Here is an 11128-nt window from a genome sequence, read left to right on the forward strand (position 1 = left end):
CTTTGTTTTTTGGGGTTTTTGTTTGTTTGTTTGTTTTATTTAACACATCTTTATTGGAGTATAATTGCTTCACAATGCTGTGTTAGTTTCTGTTGTACAACAAAGTGAATACATATATCCCCGTATCCCTCCCTCTTGAATCACCCTCCCACCCTCCTTATCCCTCCCCTCTAGGTTGTCACAAAGTACCGAGCTGATCTCCCTGTGCTATGCTGCTGCTTCCCACTAGCTATCTATTTTACATTCGGTAGTGTATATATGTGGATGCTACTCTCACTTCACCCCAGGTTCCCCCTCCCCACCCCGTGTCCTCAAGTCCATTCTCTACGTCTATGTCTTTACTCCTGCCCTGCCACTAAGTTCATCAGTACCTTTTTTTTTTTTTTTTTTTAGATTCCATATATATGCATTAGCCTATGGTATTTGTTTTTCTCTTTCTGACTTACTTCACTCTGTATGACAGACTCTAGGTCCATCCACCTCACTACAAATAACTCAGTTTCATTTCTTTTTATGGCTGAGTAATATTCCATTGTATATATGTGCCACATCTTTTTTATCCATTCATCTGTCAATGGACATTTAGGTTGTTTCTATGTCCTGGCTATTGTAAATAGTGCTGCAATGAACATTGTAGTACATATCTCTTTTTGAATTATGGTTTTCTTAGGGTATATGCCCAGTAGTGGGATGGCTAGGTCATATAGTAGTTCTATTTTTAGTTTTTTAAGGAACCTCCATACTGTTCTCCATAGTGGTTGTATCAATTTACATTCCCACCAACAAGCAGGAGGGTTCCCTTTTCCCCACACCCTTTCCAGCAATTATTGTTCCTAGATTTTTTGATAATGGCCATTCTGACCCATGTGAGGTAATACCTCATTGTAGTTTTGATTTGCATTTCTCTAATAATTAGTAATGTTGAGCATCTTTTCATGTGTTTGTTGGCCATCTGTATGTCTTCTTTGGTGAAATGTCTATTTAGGTCTTCCACCCATTTTTTAATTGGGTTTTTTGTTTTTTTGATATTGAGCTCCATGAACTGTTTGTATATTTTGGAGATTAATCCTTTGTCTGTTGTTTCATATACAAATATTTTCTCCCATTCTGAATGTTGTCTTTTTATCTTGTTTATGGTTTCCTTTGTTATGCAAAAGTGTTTCAGTTTAATTAGGTCCCATTTGTTTATTTTTGTTTTTATTTTCATTACTCTAGGAGGTGGGTCAAAAAAGATCTTGCTGTGGTTTATGTCAGAGAGTGTTTTTCCTATGTTTTTCTCTAAGAGTTTTATAGTGTCTGGTCTTACATTTAGGTCTTTAATCCATTTTGAGTTTACTTTTGTGTATGGTGTTAGGTAGTGTTCTGGTGGCATCTTTAGGATTTTCTATGTATAGTATCATGTCATCTGAAAACAGTGACAGTTTTACTTCTTCTTTTCCAATTTGTATTCCTTTTGTTTCTTTTTCTTCTCTGATTGCTGTGGCTAGGACTTCCAAAACTATGTTGAATAAGAGTGGCAAGAGTGGACGTCCTTGTCTTGTTCCTGATCTTAGTGGAAATGCTTTCAGTTTTTCACCATTGAGAATGATGTTTGCTGTGGATTTGTCGTACATGGCCTTTATTATGTTGAGGTAGGTTCCCTCTATGCCCATTTTCTGGAGAGTTTTTATCATAAATTGTGTTGAATTTTATCAAAAACTTTTTCTGCATCTATTGAGATGATCATATGGTTTTTATTCCTTAATTTGTTAATATGGTGTGTCACATTGATCGATTTGCGTATATTGAAGAATCCTTGCATCCCTGGGATAAATCCCACTTGGTCATGGCGTATGATCCTTTTAATATGTTGTTGGATTCCGTTTGCTAGTATTTTGTTGAGGATTTTTGCATCTATGTTCATCAGTGATATTGGTCTATAATTTTCTTTTTTTGTGATATCTTTTTCTTGTTTTGCTATCAGGGTGATGGTGGCTTCGTACAATGAACTTGGGAGTGTTCCTCCCTCTGCGATTTTTTGGAAGAGTTTGAGAAGGATAGGTGTTAGCTCTTCTCTAAATGTTTGATAGAATTCGCCTGTGAAGCCATGTGGTCCTGGACTTCTGTTTGTTGGAGGCTTTTTAATTACACTTTCAGTTTCATTACTTGTGATAGGTCTGTTTATATTTTCTAATTCTTCCTGGTTCAGTCTTGGAAAATTGTACCTTTCCAACAATTTGTCCATTTCATTGTGGTTGTCCATTTTATTGGCATATAGTTGTTTGTAGTAGTCTCTTATAATCCTTTGTATTTCTGTGGTGTCAGTTGTGATTTCTCCTCTTTCATTTCTAATTTTATTGATTTGCGTCCTCTCCCTTTTTTTCTTGATGAGTCTGGCTAAGGGTTTATCAATTTTTTTTTATCTTCTCAAAGGACCAGCTTTTAGGTTTATTGATCTTTGCTATTGTTTTCCTCATTTCTATTTCATTTATTTCTGCTCTGATCTTTATGATTTCTTTCCTTCTACTGACTTTGGGTTTTCTTTGTTCTTTCTCTAGTTGCTTTAGGTGTAGCATTAGATTGTTTATTTGAGATTTTTCTTGTTTCTTGAGGTGAGATTGAATTGCTATAAACTTCCCTCTTAGAACTGCTTTTCCTGCATCCCATAGGTTTTGGGATGTCGTGTTTTCATTGTCATTTGTTTCTATGTATTTTTAAATTTCTTCTTTGATTTCTTCAGTGACCTCTTGGTTATTTAGTAGCACAATGTTTAGCCTCCATGTATTTGTGTTTTTTACAGTTTTTTTCCTGTAATTGATTTCCAATCTCATAGCGTTGTGGTCAGAAAAGATGCTTGATAGGATTTCAATTTTCTTAAATTTTCCAAGGCTTGATTTGTGACCCAAGATGTGATCTATCCTGGAGAATGTTTCAGTGTGCACTTGAGAAGAAAGTGTGTTCTGCTGCTTTAGGGTGGAATGTTCTATAAATAACAATTAAATCTATCTGGTCTATTGTGTCATTTAAAGTTTGTTTTTCCTTATTTATTTCCTGTTTGGATGGTCTGTCCATTGGTGTAAGTGGGGTGTTAAAGCCCCCCACTATTGTGTTACTGTTGATTTCCCCTTTCATGGTTGTTAGCATTTGCCTTATGTATTGAGGTGCTCCTATGTTGGGTGCATAAATATTTATGATTGTTATATCTTCTTGGATTGATCCCTTGATCGTTTTATAGTGTCCTTATCTCTTGTAACAGTCTTTATTTTAAAGTCTATTTTATCTGATACAAATATTGCTACTCCAGCTTTCTTTTGATTTCCGTTTTCATGGAATATCTTCTTCCATCTCTTCACTTTCAGTCTGTATGTGTCCCTAGGTCTGAAGTGGGTCTCTTGTATACAGCATATATATGGATCTTGTTTTTGTATCCATTCAGCCAGTCTGTGTCTTTTCGTTGGGGCATTTAATACATTCACATTCAAGGTTATTATCGATATGCATGTTCCTATTACCTTTTTCTTAGTTGTTTTGGGTTTGTTATTGTGGGTCTTTTCCTTCTCTTGTGTTTTCTGCCTAGAAAAGTTTCTTTAGCATTTGTTGTAAAGCTGGTTTGGTGGTGCTGAATTCTCTTTGCTTTTGCTTGTCTGAAAAGCTTTTGATTTCTCTGTTGAATCTGAATGAGATCCTTGCTGGGTAGAGTAATCTTGGTTGTAGGTTTTCCTCTTTCATCACTTTAAGTATATCCTGCCACTCCCTTCTGGCCTGCAGAGTTTCTTCTGAACAATCAGCTGATAACTTTATGGGGATTCCTTTGTATGTTATTTTTTATTTTTCCCTTGCTGCTTTTAGTATTTTTTCTTTGAATTTAGTTTTTGTTAGTTTGATTAGTACGTGTCTTGGTGTTTTTCTCCTAGGGTTTATCCCTCAGGACTCTGCACTTCCTGGACTTGCGTGACTATTTCCTTTCCCACTTTAGGGAAGTTTTTGACTATAATTTCTTCAAATATTTTCTCAGACCCTTTCTTTTTCTCTTCTTCTTCTGGGACACCTATAATTTGAATGTTGGTGCGTTGTTGTCGCAGAGGTCTCTGAGGTTGTCTTCAGTTCTTTTTTTTTTTTTAATTTTTACACTTTATTTATTTATTTATGGCTGTGTTGGGTCTTCATTTCTGCGTGAGGGCTTTCTCTAGCTGCGGCGAGTGGGGGCCACTCTTCATCGCGGTGCACGGGCCTCTCATTGTCGCAGCCTCTCTCATTGCAGAGCACAGGCTCCAAACGCGCAGGCTAAGTACTTGTGGCTCACGGGCCTAGTTGCTCCACGGCATGTGGGATCCTCCCAGACCAGGGCTTGAACCCGTGTCCCCTGCATTGGCAGGCAGATTCCCAACCACTGCGCCACCAGGGAAGCCCCTGTCTTCAGTTCTTTTCATTCATTTTTCTTTATTCTGCTCCTCGGTAGTTATTTCCACCTTTCTGTCTTCCAGCTCACTTATTCATTCTTCTGCCTCAGTTATTCTGTTATTGATTCCTTGTAGTGTGTTTGTCATTTCAGTTATTGTTTTGTTGTTCATCTCGGTTTGTTATTTAGTTCTTCTATATCTTTGTTAAACATTTCTTGTATTTTCTCAATCCATGCCTTTATTCTGTTTCCGAGATTCTGAATCATCTTTACTATCATTACTCTGAATTCTCTTTCAGGTAGGTTGCCTATTTCCTCTTCATTTATTTGGTGTTATAGGTTTTTACCTTGCTCCTTCATCTGTGACATATTTTTTTGCCGTCTCATTTTTTTTTTTTTTTTGATGGGTGGGATTGTGTTCCTCCTGTCTTACTGGTTGTTTGGCATGAGGCTTCCAACACTGGAGTTTGTAGGCTGTTGGGTAGAGCTGGGTCTTGGTGCTGAGATGAGGACCTCCAGGAGACCTCACTGTGATGAATATTACCTGGGGTCTGAGGTTCTCTGTTAGTTCAGTGGTTCAGACTCAGGGGTCCCACTGCAGGAGCTTTGGCCCAACCCCTGGCTCGTGAACCAAGATCCTGCAAGCCATGTGGGGTGGCAGTTCGCTTGGGGGTCCTCCCATCTCCTTGGGCATCGAGGTCCCCACCAAAGCTGGTTCTTTGAAAAGATAAACAAAATTGATAAACCTTTAGCCAGACTCATCATGTAAAAAAGGGAGAGGGCTAAAGTCAATAAAATTAAAAATGAAAAAGGAGAAGTTACACCTACATCACAGAAATACAAAGGATCATAAGAGATCACTACAGACAACTATATGCCAAAAAAATGGACAACCTGGAAGAAATGGACAAATTCTTAGAAAGGTGCAATCTCCCAAGACTGAATCAGGAAGAAATAGAAAATATGAACAGAATAATCCCAAGTACTGAAATTGAAACTGTGATTAAAAACTCCCACCAAACAAAAGTCCAGGACCAGATGGCTTCACAGGTGAATTCTATCAAACATTAGAGAAGAGGTAACACCTATCCTCAAACTATTCCAAAGAATTGCAGAGGAAGGAATACTCCCAAACTCATTCTATGAGGCCACCAATACCCTGATATCAAAACCCGACCGGAACTTCCCTGATGGTCCAGTGGGTTAAGACTCCATGCTCCCAATGCAGGGGTCCCTGGTTCAATTCCTGGTCAGGGAACTAGATCCTGCATGCCTGCCACAACTAAGAGTTCACATGCCGCAACTAGGAGTCTGCATGCCAGACACAGGGAATTCTGCTCAATATTCTGTAATAATCTAAATGGGAAAAGAAGTTGAAAAAGAATAGATATGTGTACAGGCATAACTGAATCACTTTGATGTACACCTGAAACTAACAGAACATTATTAATCAATTATGCTCCAATATAAAATAAAAATAAAAAAAAAAGACTGTACTGTGATGAGGGCTACAAATGGAAAATACATATCACAATGAGAAATGATCTGACTTGGGGGGGGCCTAACTTACCTATACTCTGTAGCCACGGATTCCACTTTTGTGAAATGTAAGAGTTGCAAACATTAGGAAGTAATTTAGAGATGAAATAACTTCACCGCAAACCAGGAGAGTCTTTCTAGTTTTCAGTGTTAGTACTTGTTCCTGACCTGCTTCTCAGTAGAAAGTCCTCCTTGGGGATCTAATGGTAATGTGAAAACACAGACCTTAACAAATGTCTTAGGGAAATTTATTGGCCCCTCACTGCCTTTTTAGCATCACAGGAGGAAGTAATACAATACCATGAGACCAGCTTCAGGAGTAAATTTCTGCAAATGTTGATATAGGGTAAGACCCCTTCATTTTAAAATATTTATTCCAAACCTCCTTTCAGTTTATTCCAGACCTCTCCTCACCATAATCAAAACAATTTGTAAACCCCATGATAAAAATAGGACTTGTAATTAAAAAAATGCAAGAGAAGCGAGCTTGCCAGTGCAACCTCTGATTTGGAAGATGTAGTCCTTAGCTTCTTCAGTGTCCCAAACCACTCTGGACTTGGTGAGTTGAAACAACCACATATCCCTACGATTCTGCTGGGCTTGGCGCAGTTGATCTTGGCTGCACTCACTATGCATCTGTGGGTCAGCTTGTGGGTCAGCTAGAGACTAGCTGGACCCAAATGGCCTCACTCATGTCTGGCAGTTGGCTAGCTATCTGCTGGAGCAACAGGTGTTTCTTGATCTCTAGCAGGCTACTCGGGCTTGTCCACATTGTGGTTCAATTCCAAGAGCAGTGCCAAAGCATTTCAAGTTTCCGTTTGCTTCACATTTTGCTACCATCTCATTGACCAAAGCAATTTTAAGGCTAGTTCTGTTGCAAAGGATGGAGGAAGACTCCACCTCTTGATGGGAGGAGCCATCAAGCCACTGTGCAAGGGTAGAGATGCAGCAAGGGGAAGAAACTAGCCCTTTGCAATAGTGGTGTAAATCCTCATGGGTCTTGTAACATCCACATTTTAGTCTCTGAAATTTCTCCAGTCTGGAGCAAAGCTGCCTCAACCCAGTCCTTGAGGACCATTCCCAAGATTTACAATCAAGAGAATTGCTTAGCACCTATGAAGAATCCTGCTCTGACAAGTACACACCCCAATCCCAAAAGGAGCCTAGATGATGGCCTGCATGAGTCAGGGCTCCAGCAGGGAACATGGCACATTCAGACTGGGTGACTGAGGAGTGGTCAATAAAGGAGCTATTTGCAAATGTGTGGATGGGGTTTAGAGAAACTTACCCAAAAACTGGCTTCAACTCTTGGTAGGTGTCGAACCAAAAGATACAACCAAGCCAAAGATCAGGAGAAGGAAGGATTTATTACTTGCAGCAAGTAAGGAGAACACTGGGGATCATCCCCGAAGCGGTGTCTCCTAGAATAGCAAAACTGGGGAAGTTTTAAGCTAAGCATACCTGCATATTCATGAAGAGGTTTGCGCAGTTGACAGAGTCCAAGCTTTAGCTGTTTGAAGTCAGAAAACATCAACATCATCATCCCTTAGGTTCCAGTTGATCTGGTGGTTGAGTACTTCAGGCTAATCTTTACCATTGAAACAGAACTGGGAGTGTTTACACCTGATATATTATCTTTGCTGTTGTTACTTCTCTTGCCTGATAACAGTCGTTTCTGTGTTCTTTTGTTCTCTTAAGATCATTAATTACTGAGACATGTTCAAGGGCGAGCTTTGTGGCCAGGCTTAGATCACAAAATGGCTTAGGTCAAAAATGGCTTCTGATGTTAAGAAAGCCATGCCTGGTTCTCTTTCTTTCTACCTAATCTGCTTACAAAACCAACAAGGGATGGGCACAGCTAGCAACACTGGGGAGCCATTGATAGTCTCCTCTCCTTTGCCCTCTCCCCACCTAGCAAACCAAAGGTCTGCAAAGAGAACAGTTACCAGAATCTGCACAGACAGTCAACTCGCAGTGACCCAGCCAGAAGGAGCTGGAATACATACTGTGACCCCACTCTTCTCTCACCCACCAGTGCCTCTCCTTAGCTGAGCTGGAGCCCCTGGGGATGGCGTTAATATCTGCTAAGCTGGTTTACTGATGATCGGACTCAAGGTGGCTGTTAGTAGTTAAATTGTGTACCCCCAAAAGGTATGCTGAAGTCCTAACCCTGGGAATGTGTGACCTTATTTGGAAATAGGGTCTTTGCAGTTATGACCAAGTTAAGATGAGGTCATACAAGGTCATGTTTAGGATTGGGGTGGGCCCTAATCCAATGTGACTAGTGTGTTAGTCTGCTAGGGCAGCCGTAACAAAGTACCCCAGATAAGGTTGCTTAAGCCACAGAGTTGTATTCTCTCTCAGTTCTGGAGGCTGGAAGTTGAAGATGGCGTCAGCAGGCTTGCTCTCCTCTGAGGCCTCACCCCTTGGATTGCAAGACAGCCGCCCTCTTGCTGCCTCTTCACATGGTCTTTTTTCTGTGGGCGCTCATCTGTCTTGTTTCTGTGTGTCCTAATCTCCTTTTATAATAATACCTGTCAAATTGGATCAAAGCCCTCCCTAAAGGCCTCATTTTAAAATAATTACCTCTATCTATAAAGACCCTATCTCCAAATGCAGTCACATTCTGAGGTACTAGAGGTTAAGGCTTCAGCATATAAATTTGGGGGGAACACAGTTCAGCTCATAATAGTTGGCATCCTTGTAAGAAGAGGAGAAGAGACACAGACTCAGAGAGAAGAAAGCCATGTGAAGACGGAGGCAGAGACCGAGTGATTTAGCCACAAACCAGGGGATACCTGGAGCTACCAGAAGCTGAAAAAGGCAAGGAAAGATCCTCCCCTAGAGGCTTCAGAGGGAACATGTCTGTGCCAGCACCTGAATTTTGGACTTCTAGCCTCTAGAACCATGAGAGAAAAAAATTCTGTTGTTGTAGGCCATCCAGTTTGTTCTAACTTGTTATAGCAGCCAAAGGAAGCCATAGTCAACATGGTCGAAATGTTGGAATTTCCCAGACATTTAACAGAGGATGTTTCAAGAGACACAAATGTTGTGTGGATCTACTCTGTGCACACCCTAATGATACCCTCCAGCGGTGGCCCAGAAGATCCACCATCAAAGCATTAAAAAAGGTGCTGTTAAGGGGGGAGCACCAGCATTCTTGAATTGCACTGGTGGTGTTCAAAAGGACTCGAGAATAGTGGATATTTTTCATTTGCCCTTCAATATCCACTCTCCACCCCATTCTTGCCCCAAGAGGCTGACCTGTACAAGCTACAGACAGCTCATATATTTAGTTTATTCAAGCTAACCTCTGGGAGTGTAGACTCTAGGACACTTGACTACAGGCTTCGAGTAAGGAGTCTAATAGAGTTGAACATCATTCCCAGGTGCTCCAGCCAACACATTAAACCCTGAATTCCATTTTGAGAAATTTAGCTCCCTCAAGCCTTCTTCTGATATCCTTGGAGTCCACTACCATGGTTCTTCCAGACTCCTGCCAGCACAGATGCCTGAGGCCCTGCTTCACTTTTTTTTTTTTTTTAACGTCTTTATTGGAGTATAATTGCTTTACAATGGTGTGTTAGTTTCTGCTTTATAACAAAAAAATATGGAACGCTTCACGAATTTGCGTGTCATCCTTGCAGAGGGGCCGTGCTAATCTCTGTATCGTTCCAATTTTAGTATATGTGCTGCCGAAGCGAGCACCCTGCTTCACTTTCAGTGTTTAGCTCTGCTCTCCATGGCAGACCTCATATTTGTTCATCTGAGACGTGTTGGAATCAAACTCGTCCTATGGGCCTGGAGGCACTGAGGGGTGATGGGAGCAAATCCTGAGGGTAATAGGCATCAGCCAGAGAGGCACTCCCCCAGGAGTGTTCATTGAAAGATATAGATGCAGGGGAGGCTGGCTAGGGGCTGGGGTGCAGGGAAAGACAAAGTTCGCAGCCTTTTGTCAACCCACATCTCAGGGTCCCCTTCTCTCCCATCAGTTCCCTCAGCATAAGAGACCAGACAGGGCTATGCATTTAATTGGCAATGCAGCTCTGCAGCCTTTACAGTCAGGCCCTGGACTGGCTTCCACCATTTCTCTCCTGCAGCTACAGAGGATGGGGGATTCCATCAGAGCGTTCTGATTTCCAGCTGGGCTCTGCATTGACTGTAACTGCCTTCAATTTGTCCTTTTCTCTGGGTATGCACTCAAGGGCCATCAGAAGCAGCCTGCTGACCCCACAGTCTTTCTAATCCCTCTCGTTGCCCTTGTGACTGTCTTACAGCCCTTTGCTCTCCCATTGCCTTGCTCTCCCCTCCTGTGCCATCACCAGTGAACGCCTGTGGTGGGTTACCAATGTCCCACTGCTCACTTCTTAGATATGTGAGCAACCAGTTCCCAAATCCCATTTTGAGGGTCTGTTTCCAAGGCCCACTCCTGGCACATCCTTTGTATGTATGAGATGGGGTCCTGGGTAGAGACAGATGGCACACACATACTGGGTAATTGAGAAGATCCTAATAAAGGGACTGCTTACCAAGCAGTGGGCAGGGTGTTGGGATGTGAAGAAGGGAGGGTGTGGTAGCCGGCAACCTGAGGGAGACATTACCACCACTAGGCCTGAGGCAGCAATGGGGCGAGTAGAACTGGAGCCCTGAACAGAGGGATCACAGAGCACTGTACCACGTCCTACAAATGCTCTGCCTTGGGGTGGCTTACACTAAATGGTATTAATACAAGAGCAATGTATACTGAGGGCAAAGAAAGGAGGGCAAAGGCCTCAGGCAGCTCCTGTTAATGAGTATTTAACATGCTTCCGAGTTTCTTAGCAGCCAAGGCCAAAAGGGAAACACAAAGTTTTTGCTTCTCATTACTAAAAAAAAGAAAGATGTCACACCCTTTGCTGGAAGAAAGTTTATTCTGGTATTAAATTTTAAAACAAATTTCAGACATAAAAATTTAAATGAAGAGAAACAGATGCTAGAAAGAATAGTCAGTGTCCTCAAGAACAGGTTTATGGCAAATTCAAACATGGTTTTCAATACAAACGAACCAAGAATGCTGGTCTTTCTTGTGAAGATGTAACTTGAATGTACACTGCAGTGGAGACAATATTTGTGATTGGTCATAACTGGATAGGACAACCAGTAGGCTTCAGCTTATTGATAGGTAGTAGCTGCTGGAGTTGTGTGTGGAGAATTGCCTGGTTCAGAGGACAA

The 11128-nt window shown here is 41.4% G+C and overlaps 1 non-coding gene across 1 annotated transcript; it reads right to left on the reverse strand.

Moving 5' to 3' along the window:
• Positions 1-9521: 9521 nt before the first annotated feature.
• Positions 9522-9625, reverse strand: LOC137777459 (U6 spliceosomal RNA). The gene has a single exon (XR_011076531.1). It is a non-coding gene; the product is annotated as a U6 spliceosomal RNA (small nuclear RNA).
• Positions 9626-11128: the final 1503 nt, after the last annotated feature.

The sequence above is a fragment of the Eschrichtius robustus genome, chromosome 1, assembly GCF_028021215.1.
Source record: "Eschrichtius robustus isolate mEscRob2 chromosome 1, mEscRob2.pri, whole genome shotgun sequence".
Lineage (NCBI taxonomy): Eukaryota > Metazoa > Chordata > Mammalia > Artiodactyla > Eschrichtiidae > Eschrichtius > Eschrichtius robustus.